This window comes from Saccopteryx leptura, chromosome 7, assembly GCF_036850995.1.
Source record: "Saccopteryx leptura isolate mSacLep1 chromosome 7, mSacLep1_pri_phased_curated, whole genome shotgun sequence".
Taxonomy (NCBI): Eukaryota; Metazoa; Chordata; class Mammalia; order Chiroptera; family Emballonuridae; genus Saccopteryx; species Saccopteryx leptura.
This window is the reverse complement of record NC_089509.1, coordinates 73942734-73961878: the sequence shown is the minus strand read 5'-3', so window position 1 is coordinate 73961878 and position 19145 is coordinate 73942734.

Genomic DNA, 19145 nt, shown 5'->3' with positions numbered 1-19145 from the left:
GTTGAACGATGGATATGACAACTGCTCTTTCTTTAGAAGATTAATGTTTTTTATGTAGGTGAATGAGGATTTAAGTTGTTTCAACTAAATAATTAAGTATATGAGAATTATCCTATTTAATCAAAACATAATGTAATTTAATTATATACAGAAAGTAGTATAGTGCTTAGAATTCATAAAAATAAAAAATGTTACAGCGACAATGAACTACTCGGAGTCTGAATGAAATGCTTCAAGGAGCTGAGGGGAGGCAACAGTCCCAGTCAGCAGACCGAAGGACTGAAGCCCCATCCCCAGACTTACTCAGATATTTATTACCAGTACAAATAACTCAAAGAAACAGACTGCAGAAGGTCTCAGGGAGTGAAGTAAAGTGCAAGGAACACGCAGACTCCTAATCTCTGTCCTGAGAACAAAAACATTTCTTTGTTGCTGAATCTTATCCTGCTGTTTTGCTGTCTCCAGCAAGCACTGTTTCCAATACAGGTCAGAGAGGCCGCTGGACTCTCAAGAGCTCAGGGCTCTCACCCTAGGGTGCCTCACTGTCTCTAATTGTCATCCTAACTCTGCATATCTTCATAGCATATTTCTACATATCCCCCTTTTTTGTTTTAGTAAAGATGAGCAAAGATTGAGATAGGTAGTTGTAGTGGAAAGTGAAGGGCAAGCATAAAGAAAAAGAGATGCAAAACTTCTTCAGCACACCTAGTTAGATGTTTTAAAGTGTCCCAGGTGATGTCAGGCACTCGTTGAGTGCTTGGTTGTGAGTGAGGTATCCTTCTCTTTGTTGGGGTTCATTTCTGGAGGTGGATTCACTATAAAATTCTGTATCTCTGGAACCAGGTTGCTTTCTAGGGGCTGATGCCAATTCATGATAAGGCATCACATTCCTTGCTGGTATTCAAAGAGGACCTGTTGATGACAAAATTGCAACATACCCTTGCCCCCAGGTAAGCAATTTGACCAGACCCTGATTCACAGAGTCAGCTAATATATCAGAGTACAACATGAGAGTCTTAGGCCATTGCATGGCTGGTACAAAATGCCTCTTGTTTGCAGTAAGTCCAGATGAAAAAATGTTCAAAAATTAAGAGTAAAAAGAGCCGTATACAATTGTTCTTGTGAGATGAGTCTCTCCTCCTGACTCCCTCTTTCTTGTTTGTGTAGTGGGGCTTAAGAAGGCTATTGGCTCTTTCTGCAATGCCTATAAGTTTGGGTGAATTTTTTAAGCTCCTGAGGTCCCTAAGAATGTTCTAATATTCCTTTGTATTTTCCTTTTATGACAATCCTGTTTCTAAAATCCTTCAATTTTTTTTCCTTTTCTCACCTTTGTCTCTCAGTTCCTTCTCTTTTTGTTTCTTTCCTTTGCACAAACCTTCTACAACCTGCACAAACCTGCAATTTATACAAACTTTCTTCACCATTTAGAAATAACTTGCTTTCAAAACAATTTAGTTTTTCTTTTCTTTTAAAAGTCTCTTCAAGATGACGTCAGAATAATGGCAGGGTAGGAAGCGATACCGATAAATCTCCCCCAAAAGTCAACAAGATCTTCAACCAGAAACAGAAAAACCTATACTTGGAGCCTCCAGATGCTTCGCAATACACCCAAAGGTATGGTCGAGTGAAAAATTGGCTAAATATATAACCAAACCCTGAAGGAAATAGGGAGTAAGAAATGCTCCACCTGCCTCACTAACCTAAACAGGGCGGCTTTCTCTGATAACTGTGAATATAGAAACTGAGGCGGGCAAAGGGGGTGAATAGATCCAGGCCGCGGCACAAACGGCCGAACCAGGCTGTGGCACGGAGATCCAAGCCGAGGAAAAACTGATCCTGTGGCAACCCGGGCAATACAAGCTAACACTCGCGCCAAACCCAAACAAAGAAAGACAAGCGGGGCGGCCATTTTACCCGGTCTCCTGGTCGGCGTGTGCACGGTTAGTGGGCGAGAGATTTCTTCCTAGGCCCAGAGAGTGGGTGCCCGTGTTGCCCCACGGAGAGGCAGGGTCAGAGGCCTTTCTGTGGGCCGAGGGCAGAGTCTCTGGGCAGCCCCAGCGCCCTGGGAAAGCCACGCACGGGAGGGAGCGAGAACTAATTCCAACGGTGGAGATTTTCCGTGCTGGAGGGGGTTTCACTCAGAGGGAAACGCGGCCGGCCTCATATCCTGGTTTGCGTGCGCAGATAGTGAATGAGAGATTCCTCCGAGTGCCTCGGCAGTGCACGCCCGTGTTATTGCACAGAGGGGCAGAGTCAGGGGCCTTTGTGTGAGCCAAAGTGGAAACTCGGGCCGCCCCAGCGCCTTGCAAAAGCCACGCACGGGGACGGAGCGAGACTCAATTCCAACGCTGCAACTTTTCCCTGCGTTTGGAGGTTTCACTCAGAGCGTGAGACTGCTGGCCGGATATCCTGGTCTGCGCACGCAGCCAGTGAGTGAGAGTTTCCTCCAAGCACCCCGGAAGTGGGCGCCCACCTGTGTTACCAGACAGAGTGGCAGACAGAGCCAGAGGTCTTTGAGTGGGCGGAATGCCCGCCTGATTATGCTAGCAGCTCTGACTGACTGAGCCTTACCCAGAGCCCTGTGCTGAGTGGAAATAGAGTGGGGAGTTGCCAGCTCTTTGAGCCTCTTACTATCCAGGCAGAGGCAGCAGCAACCCCATAGCTGGATTATCAGGCTACTAATTGAGGAAGGAAAGACTAGGAGAAAGGCTCCAGGAACACGGACTCTCTCATTGTCGGAGCCTATAAATGCTAATGAGCCTCGACTGCCAACGAGACTAAAGCACAATACATGACATTGCCATAGAGACTTATCAACTGCAAACCTCTACCTGAGCATGCCAAAGGGGCAGAACCCGGGGTACAGAGTCACCGACCAGGAAAGGGGAGAGAAAAGAAAAAGCAAGAAGATAACCTTTCAAAATCAAGAATAATCTGCAGACTTTATAACCTATCCCATTTTATTATATTTGTTCGTTTGTTTCTCTTAGCTTCATTCTTGATACTTTTTTTCCTCCTCCAATTTGGCCGATTAACTCTCTGCCGGTCTTACTCTCTCCTCTCCTTGAACTACACTACCCATAAGTGTTACATCTCCCATTATCTTTTCTCTTCCTTTCTCTCTATGACGGTTGCAATCCAAAACACTTAACACTCTCTCTCTCTCTCTCTCTCTCCTTTCTTTTTTCTTCTTTTACTGGTTCCCTCTTTTTTTCTCTCTCTCTCTCTTTCTTTTCTCCCTCTATATTAGTTTCTTCCTTTCTCCTTTACATCTCCTCTCATTCAAACTTCAATAACAAACAAATTATCTAATCTGGGACTCAAACTTATGTTTGTGGCATTTTGGGGGGTTTTTACTTCACCTTTTTAACTAATTAGCAGTGCTCCCATCCCTGGATCTCCATTTTATCTAGTTCTTGTTCCACTAAATACAATAGTAATTTTTTAATTTGTCCCCCCATTTTTCCGTTTTCCTCTTATTCCTCTCATCATAACTCTTAGACAACAAACACCTAAAAGCAAATCATTTTATTCTTTACCCAAATTTTTTCCTTATTTGCTTTTTGTGGGTCCATATGCTCTTTTTTTTTTTTTTTTTTTTTTTTTTTGCCCCTTTATTACTTTTCCCCAATTCAGGCCCTCCATCACAGGCATTGTTTGTTATAATTCACAGTTCACCACAAGATTTTCTCAAGAAAGAGGGGAGAGGGGAGGAGAGGAAAAAAGGAGGGGGGGAATAATTTCCTTTTTTAAAAATTTTTATTTTATTTTATTTTTCTTTATTTCATTATTAATTTTTTTTAAAAAAACAACTCTTTTCGATTTTTTATTTTTTTATTATTTTTTTTAACTTTTTATTCTTTATTAAATCTCATTAATACTATCAACAAAACCACCCTCAGATGCCATTAAGGAAGAGAAAATCGCATATCATGGATACAAAAGAAAGAGAGGTAACACAGCTAGATGAGGAAAAATCTATGGAGAAAAAATTTAATATATTGGAAACCTTGGAGCTAAATGACAGAGAATTCAAGATAGAAATCCTAAAAATCCTCCAAGATATACAAGAAAACACAGAAAGGCAATTTAGGGAGCTCAGAAAACAACTCAATAAACACAAAGAATATATGTCCAAAAAATTGAAACTATAAAAACAAATCAAACAGAGATGAAAAACTCAATTCACGAGCTGAAAAACGAAGTAACAAGCCTAGCTAATAGAACAGGTCAGATAGAAGAGAGGATTAGTGAAATAGAAGACAAGCAACTTGAGGCACAACAGAGAGAAGAAGAAAGAGACTCAAAAATTTTAAAAAATGAGATAGCCCTACAAGAATTATCTGACTCCATCAAAAAGAATAACATAAGAATAATAGGTATATCAGAGGGAGAAGAGAGAGAAAATGGAATGGAGAACATACTCAAACAAATAATAGATGAGAACTTCCCAAGCCTGTGGAAAGAACTAAAGCCTCAAGTTCAAGAAGCAAACAGAACTCTGAGTATTCTTAACCCCAACAAACCTACTCCAAGGCATATCATAATGAAATTGACACAAACCAACAGCAAAGAAAAAATTCTCAAGGCAGCCAGGGAAAAGAAGAATACAACATATAAAGGAAGGCCCATTAGATTATCATCAGATTTCTCAGCAGAAACTCTACAAGCTAGAAAAGAGTGTACCCCAATATTTAAAGTCCTGAAAGAGAGGAACTTTCAGCCATGAATACTATACCCATCAAAGCTATCCTTCAAATATGAAGGAGAAATAAAAACATTCACAGATACAGAAAAGATGAGGGAATTTATCATCAGAAAACCCCCACTCCAGGAATTACTAAAGGGGGTTCTCCAATCAGATACAAAGAACAAAAAAAAAACAGAGCCACAAGTAAAAGCTCCAAGAAGAACACAATAAAACCAAATTTAAACTGTGACAACAACAAAAAGAAAGAGGGGGAGAAGATGGAGATTAACAGTAGCAAAGGACGATGGAGTGCAAAAGTACTCACAAAATAGTTCGCTACGATGAACAGGGTAGGGACCCTTTTCATTACTCAAAGGTAACCACCATTGAAAAAACCACCACAGAAGCACATGAGATAAAAAAGATAGCAACAGAGGAAAGATGTATGGAATACAACCAAATAAAAACAAAAGATAGAAAAACAAAAGAGAAGGATCAAACAAGACACAAAACTAACAGAAAGCAAGATATAAAATGGCAATAGGGAACTCACAAGTATCAATAATTACACTAAATGTAAACGGATTAAACTCACCAATAAAAAGGCACAGAGTAGCAGAATGGATTAAAAAAGAAAATCCAACTGTATGCTGCCTACAGGAAACTCATCTAAGTAACAAGGATAAAAACAAATTCAAAGTGAAAGGCTGGAAAACAATACTCCAAGCAAATAACATCCAAAAAAAAGCAGGTGTAGCAATACTCATATCGGATAATGCTGACTACAAGACAGGAAAAGTACTCAGAGACAAAAATGGCCATTTCATAATGGCTAAGGGGACACTGAATCAAGAAGACATAACAATTCTTAATATATATGCACCAAACCAAGGAGCACCAAAATATATAAGACAGCTACTTATTGATCTTAAAACAAAAACTGACAAAAACACAATCATACTTGGAGACCTCAATACACTGCTGACGGCTCTAGATCGGTCATCCAAACAAAGAATTAACAAAGACATAGTGGCCTTAAACAAAACACTAGAGCACCTGGATATGATAGACATCTACAGGACATTTCATCCCAAAGTGACTGAGTATACATTTTTCTCCAGTGTACATGGATCATTCTCAAGAATTGACCATATGTTGGGCCACAAAAACAACATCAGCAAATTCAGAAAAATTGAAGTTGTACCAAGCATGTTTTCTGATCATAAAGCCTTGAAACTAGAATTCAACTGCAAAAAAGAGGAAAAATATCCCACAAAAATGTGGAAACTAAACAACATACTTTTAAAAAATGAATGGGTCAAAGAAGAAATAAGTGCAGAGATCAAAAGATATATACAGACTAATGAAAATGACAATACGACATATCAGAATCTATGGGATGCAGCAAAAGCAGTGATAAGAGGGAAGTTCATATCACTTCAGGCATATATGAACAAACAAGAGAGAGCCCAAGTGAACCACTTCACTTCCCACCTTAAGGAACTAGAAAAAGAAGAACAAAGACAACCCAAAACCAGCCGAAGAAAGGAGATAATAAAAATCAGAGCAGAAATAAATGAATTAGAGAACAGAAAAACTATAGAAAAAATTAATAGAACAAGGAGCTGGTTCTTTGAAAAGATCAACAAAATTGACAAACCCTTGGCAAGACTTACCAAGGAAAAAAGAGAAAGAACTCATATAAACAAAATCCAAAATGAAAGAGGAGAAATCACCACGGGCACCGTAGATATACAAAGAATTATTGTAGAATACTATGAAAAACTTTATGCCACTAAATTCAACAACCTAGAAGAAATGGATAAATTCCTAGAACAATACAACCTTCCTAGACTGAGTCAAGAAGAAGCAGAAAGCCTAAACAGACCTATCAGTAGAGAAGAAATAGAAAAAAACATTAAAAACCTCCCCAAAAATAAAAGTCCAGGCCCTGACGGCTATACAAGTGAATTTTATCAAACATTCAAAGAAGACTTGGTTCCTATTCTACTCAAAGTCTTCCAAAAAATTGAAGAAGAAGCAATACTTCCAAACACATTTTATGAGGCCAACATAACCCTCATACCAAAACCAGGCAAGGATGGCACAAAAAAAGAAAACTACAGACCAATATCTCTAATGAATACAGATGCTAAAATACTAAACAAAATACTAGCAAATCGAATACAATAACATATTAAAAAAATAATACATCATGATCAAGTGGGATTGATCCCAGAATCTCAAGGATGGTTCAACATACGTAAAACGGTTAACGTAATACACCATATCAACAAAACAAAGAACAAAAACCACATGATCTTATCAATAGACGCAGAAAAGGCTTTCGATAAAATACAACACAATTTTATGTTTAAGATTCTCAACAAAATGGGTATAGAAGGAAAATATCTCAACATGATAAAGGCCATATATGATAAACCATCAGCTAACATCATATTAAATGACACCAAACTGAAGGCTTTCCCCCTTAAATCAGGAACACGTCAGGGTTGTCCACTCTCTCCACTCTTATTTAATGTGGTACTAGAGGTTCTAGCCAGAGCAATCAGACAAGACAAAGAAATAAAAGGCATCCATATCGGAAAAGAAGAAGTAAAGGTATCACTTTTTGCAGATGATATGATCCTATACATCGAAAACCCCAAAGAATCCACAAAAAGACTACTAGAAACAATAAGCCAATACAGTAAGGTCGCAGGATACAAAATTAACATACAGAAGTCAATAGCCTTTCTATATGCCAACAATGAAACAACTGAGAAGGAACTCAAAAGAATAATCCCCTTCACAATTGCAACAAAAAAAATAAAATACTTAGGAATAAACATAACAAAGAATGTAAAGGACTTATATAATGAAAACTATAAACCATTGTTAAGGGAAATCGAAAAAGATATAATGAGATGGAAGAATATACCTTGTTCTTGGCTAGGAAGAATAAATATAATCAAGATGGCTATATTACCTAAAGCAATATACAAATTTAATGCAATTCCCATCAAACTTCCAATGACGTTTTTTAAAGAAATAGAGCAAAAAATCATCAGATTTATATGGAACTATAAAAAACCCCGAATAGCCAAAGCAATCCTAAAGAAAAAGAATGAAGCTGGGGGCATTACAATACCTGACTTCAAACTCTATTATAGGGCCACGACAATCAAAACAGCATGGTATTGGCAGATAAATAGACACTCAGACCAATGGAACAGAATAGAAAGTCCAGAAATAAAACCACATATATATAGTCAAATAATTTTTGATAAAGGGGCCAACAACACACAATGGAGAAAAGAAAGCCTCTTCAATAAATGGTGCTGGGAAAACTGGAAAGCCACATGCAAAAGAATGAAACTGGACTACAGTCTCTCCCCCTGTACAAAAATTAACTCAAAATGGATCAAAGATCTAAACATAAGACCTGAAACAATTAAGTACATAGAAGAAGACATAGGTACTCAACTCATGGACCTGGGTTTTAAAGAGCATTTTATGAATTTGACTCCAATGGCAAGAGAAGTGAAGGCAAAAATTAATAAATGGGACTACATCAGACTAAGAAGTTTTTGCTCAGCAAGAGAAACTGATAACAAAATAAACAGAAAGCCAACTAAATGGGAAATGATATTTTCAAACAACAGCTCAGATAAGGGCCTAATATCCAAAATATACAAAGAACTCATAAAACTCAACAACAAACAAACAAAGAATCCAATAAAAAAATGGGAAGAGGATATGAATAGACACTTCTCCCAGGAAGAAATACAAATGGCCAACAGATATATGAAAAGATGCTCATCTTCTTTAGCTATTAGAGAAATGCAAATCAAAACGGCAATGAGATACCACCTCACACCTGTTCGATTAGCTGTTATTAGCAAGACAGGTAATAGCAAATGTTGGAGAGGCTGTGGAGAATAAGGAACCCTCATACACTGTTGGTGGGAATGTAAAGTAGTACAACCATTATGGAAGAAAGTACGGTGGTTCCTCAAAAAACTGAAAAAAGAACTACCTTATGACCCAGCAATCCCTCTACTGGGTATATATCCCAAAAACTCAGAAACATTGATACGTAAAGACACATGCAGCCCCATGTTTACTGCAGCATTGTTCACAGTGGCCAGGACATGGAAACAACCAAAAAGCCCATCAATAGATGACTGGATAAAGAAGATGTGGCACATATACACTATGGAATACTACTCAGCCATAAGAAATGATGACATCGGTACATTTACAGCAAAATGGTGGGATCTTGATAACATGATACGAAGCGAAATAAGTAAATCAGAAAAAAACAGGAACTGTATTATTCCATACATAGGTGGGACATAATAGTGAAACTAAGAGACATTGATAAGAGTGTGGTGGTTACGGGGGGGAGGGGGGAATGGGAGAGGGAAAGGGGGTGGGGAGGGGCACAAAGAAAACAAGATAGAAGGTGACAGAGGATAATCTGACTTTGGGTGGTGGGTATGCAACATAATTGAACGACAAGATAACCTGGACTTGTTATCTTTGAATATATGTATCCTGATTTATTGATGTCACCCCATTAAAAAAATAAAATTATTAAAGAAAAAAAAAGTCTCTCCATACTTTATTATAATTTTTATTATTAAAACTATAAAATTTCTTGCTAATTAATCAGAATTCTCAATTTCTAAAAGCCTTAACTTCCAGTGAGGGCTAAGTCAGTAATTAGTTATTTTACTGAGGAGCCCTGAGGAGCCACTGTGCCACTTCACCTGCAGGTGTTGTAAAGTAACAAAAGCTACAGAATCGATATTAATATTTTAAGAGGCTTGAAGAACATTTTATTAATTTGGGTTAAGGTGTGCAGAGAAATTGTGAGAAATAGTCTCTGTACTGTGTGATTGACATTACAAGGATGGCCCTTGGCATTGTATTATAAATGCTAAGGGGAGAAAAACACAGATTCCCAGACATTTCACCACACCTGTGGGGAAAGGGGTGAATGGCTAGCCAGGTGCAGGAAGAGAAAAACCAAAATAAACCTTTTCTTATAGTAATGAGCCATTTGCGGGCATTTGTCCCCATGGAAACTACCTCTCCCATATAAATGCATATAGTTAATGTGTGTGACTCTGGACAAAGAGATGGTGGATAAACATTAGAAAATATAGGATTGTCTCTTAATATGTAAAGAAATATCTCTATCATTGTGTTGACTTGTAAATTTTGTTTTCTCCAAAATGATGTATGGTTTGCAAATTGAACATGATCCTATCATGTTAAAGGGCATATGACTATAACCAATAGTGGTAAAAGGCACCTAATTGCAATTTTTGCTTCTGTACTTCCCGCTTGCAAAACTATAAAAACTAGGTAGAACAAAGGGCCGGCGCACTCTCCCTCAGATTTCTGTCGGAGTTGTGGCCGCTTGGCCAAGCTAGACAATAAAGCTTTGGTGTGTAATCCACGGATTTTGTTCATGTCTTCAATGTTTCGAGTCCCTCCGGATTAGGCTTAACATTTACATTGATACTTTTATGAACATATTTTCATGTCCTTTAGAAACAGGTTCTTTCATTGGCAAACAAACTCATATTTTAGAAGACATAACAAAGATAACAGGAACCTTTTGTAAACCTAGGGAAAACAAACATATTTTTTGTTAAGAACTTCAAAAGAAATTAATAAAATTTAAACTAGTAGTCATATTAAATAATTTCTTAGAGCACTTAATTAAAAACATTTGGAATAATGTTATATTTTACAGTATTATTTATAATTGTTGAGAAGGCAAGATTTTTTATTTGTACTTGGCAGTTTTCCAGAATGATGTAAAAAAAAAGGTGGGGATGGGCTACTGAGCTGCTTGGATTTTAAAATTGTCATTTATTTTTTTTCCCCTTACATTGAGGTTCTGGCATGACCCCTCCATTTTTATAGCCCACACAGAGTCCAGAGATGTGTTAATTTTCCTGTTGTTCTCAGGATTACAATACTTTTCAGGTCTCTAGGAGAAAGCTATAATATATTTAAATAACCTGGTTTTTCTTTTTTTCTTCCTAAAATTAACCTTAGTTATTTTTTAAAGAACCAAATTAAGATTATCCTAGTTATAGTATTAAGTCTAGTTTTAACTTGGCCTGAAGATTTGCATAAATACAATAGTAATTGATAATATTGGCTTTTTATAATCTGCTTTGCTAGAACTTTATAAGAAATGTTTAGATTAAATTTTAATTAGCATCTCAGGGCACACACAAAAGTCAAGTTACACACTTTTAATCTTCCTGAAAATGTCCCTCTTTCCCACAGTTGTAACAGGTTTGTGATCTTGGTCACAGACTATTGCCTTTTTCCAACACTCAGGTCCCTCCTAAAGGCCTTGTCCTAAAAACACTTTCCTAAGGACCTTCTCAGGATGGGGGAATTGCTTAAGGGGAGGTGAAGGTTGAGTGAGAGATGCTTAATAAAGAAGTTGCCCTAGTGGGAGATTGCATGAGGAGAAATTGAGTTTAAAGGGGCTCTGGATTTAAAGGAGTCTTGAAGCCAAACCTAACATTCCAGCCTTTTCCTTTTTAAAGAAGAGGGGTGAAGCTCTCTTCTTCTGAAGCCACTTCTTGCTGGTTAGGGTTGGTGAAATATCTAGGGAGAGAGGCTGGTCTGAGGTTTGGGCTAGGTGGTGAGGACAGTATTTACAAGCCCTTTCCAATCCCAAGGTGTCATTTCATTTCCTGTACTGATTGCTTCAATCATCCCCTTAATAAAAGTGCTTTCTCAATATTCTAAGTCTAAACTTTCCTCCTTTGGATACCAAGGGCATTGTTGTCAGATTGTGAGCAAGAGGGCAGTTAAATTCTGATTTGGGATACTAAGATGGCAGCAGAGTAGGCAGATGCACAGACTCCCAGCTCACACCACCAAACTGGATTACAAAGTAATTTAGGAACAATCAGCATGAAAAACCAACTTTGGATTAAAAGAACAGGTTTCAAAAACCAAAGAGCAAAGAAGAAGACACACTGAGCCTGGTAGGGAGTACAGGGCATGGTGGGAGCTCCCCTGCTTCCAAGAGGGGCAGGTGAGGCTGAGACCCAGAAGGGCTGTAATTACAAGAAGAGCAGAAAATATCACTCAGAGCCACTTGCCTGGGGACCTGGGAATGAGGTGTGCTAAGAGGGCTGGCTTGTCTTCCAAAAGGAAAGTGGGGAGAGAGAGACAGATGGTCAGGGACAGAGAAATGCATGGAATGACCTGAGAAGCTGACTCATCCAGCGTGGAGGTGGCCATAGCTGGGGTAGGGGTTGATCCCTCCACACAGCACAAGCCTAAAGTGGTTCCAGGTTACCCACCTCCAGAAAGCCATCCAGCTCCAATCAGTGCAACAAGACACAGCTGAAAACAGGAAGTGGGGAAGAGGGGCAGTAACTCAGGTCACCATGGAGATCTGAGTTACACCTCCCCCTACTGAAGCAGAGTAAGCACCTTGCCCCCTGAAAGAAGCTGGCAGATCAAGCCTTCAGAGTCTCAAGTTACACCCACTGCATTCCTGGATACAGCTTCAAATAAGCCCCTTGCTGAGATCAGTAAATAAGATTACCACCAAGTTAAGAAAACTGAAAAGAAAACAAATAAATCAAGACTTCAAAGCAACTCTACTAGGTAAGGAGATCACAACTGGAAGAAGCCTATAAGTCATACAGAGAATAATGGGTAGGCAGAGAAGCATAAGTCATATGCTTCAATAAGATAAGTCCTCAGAAAAAGTCCTGGACAAATCAGAAGTAATAAAATTACCGGATGCAGAGTATAAAATAATGATTGTTGTATGCTTAATGATCTCAAAGCTACAATGAATGGACTTAATGAACACCTCAATAAAAAAATTGTAAGCATCAAAAAGGACACAGAAATCATAAAGAAGAACCAGACAGAAATGACAAACACAATATCAGAAATAAAGACTACAAGAAGGAATTAAAAGCAGGCTGGATGAAGCAGAGGATCAAATCAGTGACTTAGAGGAGAAGATAAGTGAAAACACAGAAGCAGAAAAGCAAAGAGAAAAGAAAATTAAAAAGTCTGAGGAAATCCTAAGAGAGCACTGTGACAACATGAAGAGAAACAAGAGAAAGAACAAAGACTAGAGGAGCTCTTTGAAGAAATTATAGATGAAAATTTCCTTTAATTGATGCAGAAAAGAATCATACAAGTTCAAGAAGCAGAGAGCCCTAATAAAAAAGAACTCAAAGGGACCCACAACAAGACACATCATAATAAAAATACCAAACCTAAGAGATAAAGAAAGAATATTAAAAGCTGTAAAAGAAAAACAGTCAATCACCTACAAAGGAGCCTCCATAAGGATGGCATCAACTTCTTAACAAAAACACTTGAGGCCAGAAGGGATTGACAAAAAAATATTCAAAGTAATACAGAACAAGAATGTACAACCAAGACTTCTTTATCCAGCAAGACTATCATTCCAAATTGAAAGAGAAATAAAAAGCTTCCCAGACAAAAAAAACTTCAAGCAATTCATCACAACCAAACCAATGCTGAAGAAATGTTAAGAAGCCTGCTGTAGACAGAACAAAGCAGTGTATATATGTACACACACATATACACACACACACACACACACATATACATATATATATATATATTAAAAGAAAAATATAGATTTAAAGAAAATGGCAATAAACAACTACATAGCAATAATAACCCTAAATGTAAATGGATTAAATGCTCCAATCAAAAGACATAGGGTAGCTGAATTGATAAGAAAACAGGACCCATACTTATGCTGTCTATAGGAGACCCACCTCAAAATAAAAGATACACATAGACTGAAAGTAAAAGGATGGAAAAAATATTTCATGCAAATGGAAATAAAAAAAAAGCTGGGGTAGCAATACTTATATCTGACAAAATAGACTTTAAAAAAAAGACTAGTAAGGGCTAAAGAAGGTCACTACATAATGATAAAAAGAGGAATCCAACAGAAAGATATAACCATTATAAATATCTATGCACCTAATATAGGAGCACCTAAATATATAAATAAGATTTTGATGGACATAAAGGGAGAGATCAACAGCAATACTATAATAGTAGGGGATTTCAATACCCTACTATCATCAATGGATAGATCCTCAAGAAAGAAAATTAACAAAGAAACAGCAGAATTAAGGGACACACTAGATCAACTGGATTTAATAGATATCTTCAAAATCTTTCACCCTAAAGCAGCAGAATATACATTCTTCTCAAATAAGCATGGTACATTCTCTAGGATAGACCACATATTAGGGCATAAAATGAGTCTCAACAAATTTAAGAAGATTGAAACCATATCAAGCATCTTCTCTGACCACAATGGCATGAAACTAGAAATCAACTACAATAGAAAAACTAAAAAACACTCAAACACTTGGAAACTAAACAGCATGTTATTAAACAATGAATGGGTCAACAATGAGATCAAGAAAGAAATAAAAAATTTCCTTGAAACAAGTGAAAATGAACTTACAACAACTCAAAATCTGTGGACACAGCAAAAGCTGTCCTGAGAGGGAAGTTCACAATATTACAGGCATACTTTAAGAAGCTAGAAAAAGCTCAAATAAAACACTTAATCCTGAAACTAAAAGAACTAGAAAAAGAACAGCAAGTAAAGCCCAGAAGAAGTAGAAGGAAGAAAATAATAAAGATCAGAGCAGAAATAAATGACACAAAGACTAAAAAAATAATACAGAGGATCAATGAAACCAAGAGCTTGTTCTTTGAAAAAGTAAACAAGATTAATTAACCCTTAGCCAGACTCATCAAAAAAAAAAAAAGAGAGAGAGAGAAAGGATTCAAATAAATAAAATTAGAAACGAGGATGGAGAAGTAACAACGAACACAGCAGAACTACAAAGGATTGTAAGGAAATACTATGAAGAACTGTATGCCAAAAAATTAGATAACCAAGGTGAAATGGACAAATTTCTTGAAAAATATAATCTTTCAAACATCATCTGGAAGAATCAGAAAACCTAAGTAGACTGATTACAACAGATGAGATTGAAACAGTTATCAAAAAACTCCCAAGAAACAAAAGCTCTGGGACAAATGGCTTCACAGATGAATTCTACCAAACATTCAAAGAAGAACTAACTCCTATCTTTCTCAAGCTATTTCAAAAAATTCAAGAGGAGGGAAAACTTCCAAGCACCTTTAATGAAGCAAGCATAATTCTGATTCCAAAGCCAGGCAAAGACAACACAAAGAAAGAAACTATAGGCCAATATCCCTGATGAATTTAGATGCAAAAATTCTCCACAAAATATTAGCAAACCAGATCCAGAAATATATGAATAAAATTATACATTTTGATCAAGTGAGATTTATTTGTAAGAAGCAAGTCTGGTACAATATTCTTAAATCAATTAATGTGATTCATCACATAAACAAAAGGAAGGACAAAAACCACATAATAATATCAGTAGATGCAGAAAAAGCATTTGACAAAATCCAATATCCATTTATGATCAAAACTCTCAGCAAAATGGGAATACAAGAAACATACCTCAGCATGATAAGGGCCATCTATGACAGGCCCACAGCCAACATCATACTCAATGAGCAAAAGTTAAAAGCAATCCCGTTAAGATCAAGAACAAAGCAGGGGTGCCCCCTTTCACCACTTTTATTCAACATAGTTCTGGAAGTCCTAGCCACAGCAATCAGACAAGAAGAAGAAATAAAAGGCATCCAAATTGGAAAAGAAGAATTAAAACTATCATTATTTGCTGATGATATAATACTGTATATAGAAAACCCTAAAGTCTCAGTCAAAAAACTACTGGACCTGATAAATGAATTCAGCAAGGAGTCAGGATATAAAATTAATACTCAGAGCATTTTTATACACCAACAATGATCTATCTGAAAGAGAAATTAAAAAAAACAATCTCCTTCACTATTGCAACAACAACAAAAAATAAAATACCTAGGAGTAAATGTAACCAACAAGGTTAAGGACTTATACTTGGAAAATTATAAAACATTGATAAAAGAAATCAAGGAAGATACAAACAAGTGGAAGCATATACTGTATTCATGGCTAGGAAGAATAAACATAATTAAAATGTTCATATTACCCAAAGCAATTTATAAATTCAAAGCAATTTCTATTAAAATACCAAGGACATACTTCAAAGCTATAGAACAAATATTCCAAAAATTTATATGGAACCAAAAAAAACCCCAAAACACAAATAGCCTCAGCAATCTTGAAAAAGAAGAATAAAGTGGGAAGTATCACACTTCCTGATATCAAATTATACTACAAGATCATTGTACTCAAAACAGCCTGGTACTGGGATAAGAACAGGCATATAGATCAATGGAACAGAACGAAGAACCCAGAAATAAAACCACAGCTTTATGAACAATTGATATTTAACAAGGGTGGAAATAGCATATAATGGAGTCTCTTTAAGACAGTCTCTTTAAGAAATGGTGTTGGGAAAATTGGACAGCTACCTGCAAAAAAATGGAACTAGACCACCAATTTATACCATTCACAAAAATAAACTCAAAATGGATAAAAGACTTAAATGTAAGTCATGAAACCATAAGCATCTTAGAAGAAAACATAGGCAGTAAGCTCTCTGACATCACTCACAGCAATATATTTGCTGATTTATCTCCATGGGCAAGGGAAATAAAGGACAGGATAAACAAATGGGACTACATCAAACCAAAAAGCTTTTGCACAGCTAAAGACAATATGAATAAAATAAAAAGGCAAATCATACAATGGGAGAACATTTTCGACAATACGTCTGATAAGGGGTTAATAACCAAAATATATAAAGAACTTGTAAAACTCAACACCAGGAAGATAAACAGTCCGATTCAAAACTGGGCAAGTGCTGGCTGGATAGCTCAGCTGGTTAGTGTATCATCCAGAAGCACTAAGGTTATCAGTTCAATCCCTAGTCAAGCACATACAGGAACAGACTGATGTTTCCTGCCTCTTTCTCTCCCTTCCTCTCTCATTAAAATCAATAAAATAGAAATTTTAAAAAAAAAAAAAAAAAAAAATGAGTAAAAGAAATGAATAGACACTTCTCCAAAGAGGACATACAGATGGCCAATAGGCATATGAAAAAATGCTCAATTTTACTAATCATTAGAGAAATACAAATTAAAACCACAATGAGATATCACCTCACACCAGTCAGAATGGAGCTCATCAACAAAACAACACAGAATAAGTGCTGGTGAGGATGTGGAGAAAAGGGAACTCTCTTGCATTGCTGGTGGGAATGCAGACTAGTGTAGCTACTGTGGAAAATAGTATGGAGATTCCTCAAAAAATTAAAAATCAAACTGCCTTTTGACCCAGCCATCCCACTTTTGGGAATATATCCCAAGAACACCACATCAACGAGTCAAAAGGAGAAATGCACCCCTATGTATATGGCAGCATTGTTTACAATAGCCAAGATCTGGAAACAGCCCAAGTGCCCATCAGTGAACGAGTAGATTAAAAAGCAGCGGTACATATACACAATGGAATACTATGAGGCCATGAAAAAGAAGGAAATATTATTTTTTGTGACAACATGGATGGACCTGGAAACTATTATCTTAAGTGAAATAAGCCTGGCAGAGAAAGAAAAATATCATATGACCTCACTCATCTGAGGAATCCGACAAACAATATGAACTGAGGAGCAGAATAGAGATAGAGGCGGGATCAAAGGATCCAGAAGGAAAGCAGAGGGAAAGGGGATGATAGGCTGATAGGATGGGATAAGAGCAGAAAAACAAATCCTGGAGGGAAGAGGGAGGGTGACACGGGAGGGGGAGGGGGGATGTACTGGGGAACAGAGGGGAGGAGAGGATAAATTCTGGGGGACACTAGAATCTATGTAAACACAATAAATTAATTTAAAAAAAGAATATTTAAAATACCCGATAAAAAAAAATCTGATTCGACACCCTGCAGCTTGGAGGAGCCCCTATAGCTGTAACCTGTGACTCTGCTGCTCAGGGGAAAAAGGAATTCCCCATGATGAAGGAGAGATGAAGGGAAAGGGAAAACCCCTGGCCTGATTCTTAAAAGTACCTAATGATCTGAATGAGATAAAAGCAATTATATTATTTGGAGACAATAATATATTTTTATTTCATTAGACTGTAAATTTCTGAACAAAGCTTCTGCTATATATTAATATATTTATTTAAATTAAAGATATCTTTACATAGATTATTAAATAAATTATTTTATAATTAATTATTTTATATACGATAAATTATAAATCATATGGGGTAAGAAGATACATTCTTCAGAGTAGATAGCAGAGAAGAAATTTATATAAGAAATATTAAAAGAGCCTGACCAGGTTGTACTGCAGGGGATAGAGAGTCAGACTGGAATGCAGAGGAGCCAAGTTCAAAACCCCAAGGTTGTTGGCTTGAGACCAGGTTCATTTGGCTTGAGCATGGGTTTACCGACTTGAGCACAGGGATGCTGGCTTGAGCATGGAATCATAGACATGACTCTATGGTCACTGGCTTGAACCCAAAGGTTGCTGGCTTGAAGTCCAAGGTCACTGGCTTGAGCAAGGGTTCACTCACTCTGCTGTAGCTACTCCCCCCCATCAAGGCACATATGAGAAAGCAATTAATGAATAACTAAGGTGCCACAACAAAGAATTGATGCTTCTATCTTTCTCCCTTTCTGTCTGTCTGTCTCTATCTGTCCCTCTCTTTCTCTCTCTCTCTCTCTCTCTCTCTCTCTCTCTCTGTCATACAAAAAAAGAAATATTAAAGGAGAAAGATGTTATTGGCCTAGTCATTCTTATGGAATCAATAGAATTAAAGGTTACATATAGTCAAAACGAATGGTATTACAAGAAGAAATGACTACTGAATTGGAAGTACTTAGTGAAATGACACTTGTGCCTACTTTATAACAAAGTTTTTCCAGAAACATATTAGGAAAAGTCACAGGGCAGAACTTAAGTATATGTTAAGAACATTCATTGTAACATTGTTTATTAGAATGAGAAATTAGATGCAATTGGAGCTCTATTACTACAAGAAAGAAAGTAAAATATTGTGCAGGTATATTGTGACATATTAGTTAGCATTTAGAATCTATATAGATTATGTAAAACCCTGAAATATTGTAAAATTAAAAAAGAATTGTACAGCATGAAGTTTATAATGACATGTTTATTCAAATTAAAGGCATACACAGTACCATCATCGCCAATCACCCTGTATGTATTTTCGCATACAGTGTGTTTTCGGGTTTTGACAGTATTAATATGTGTTATTTTGAGTTTACAATGCTCACTCCCATAAAAAAAATTGAAACATGAGTGTTTAGGCTTATGCCATTAGCGTCGTACTTACAGATGATGTGAGCGAACTAGTTTGGCTGTGCACA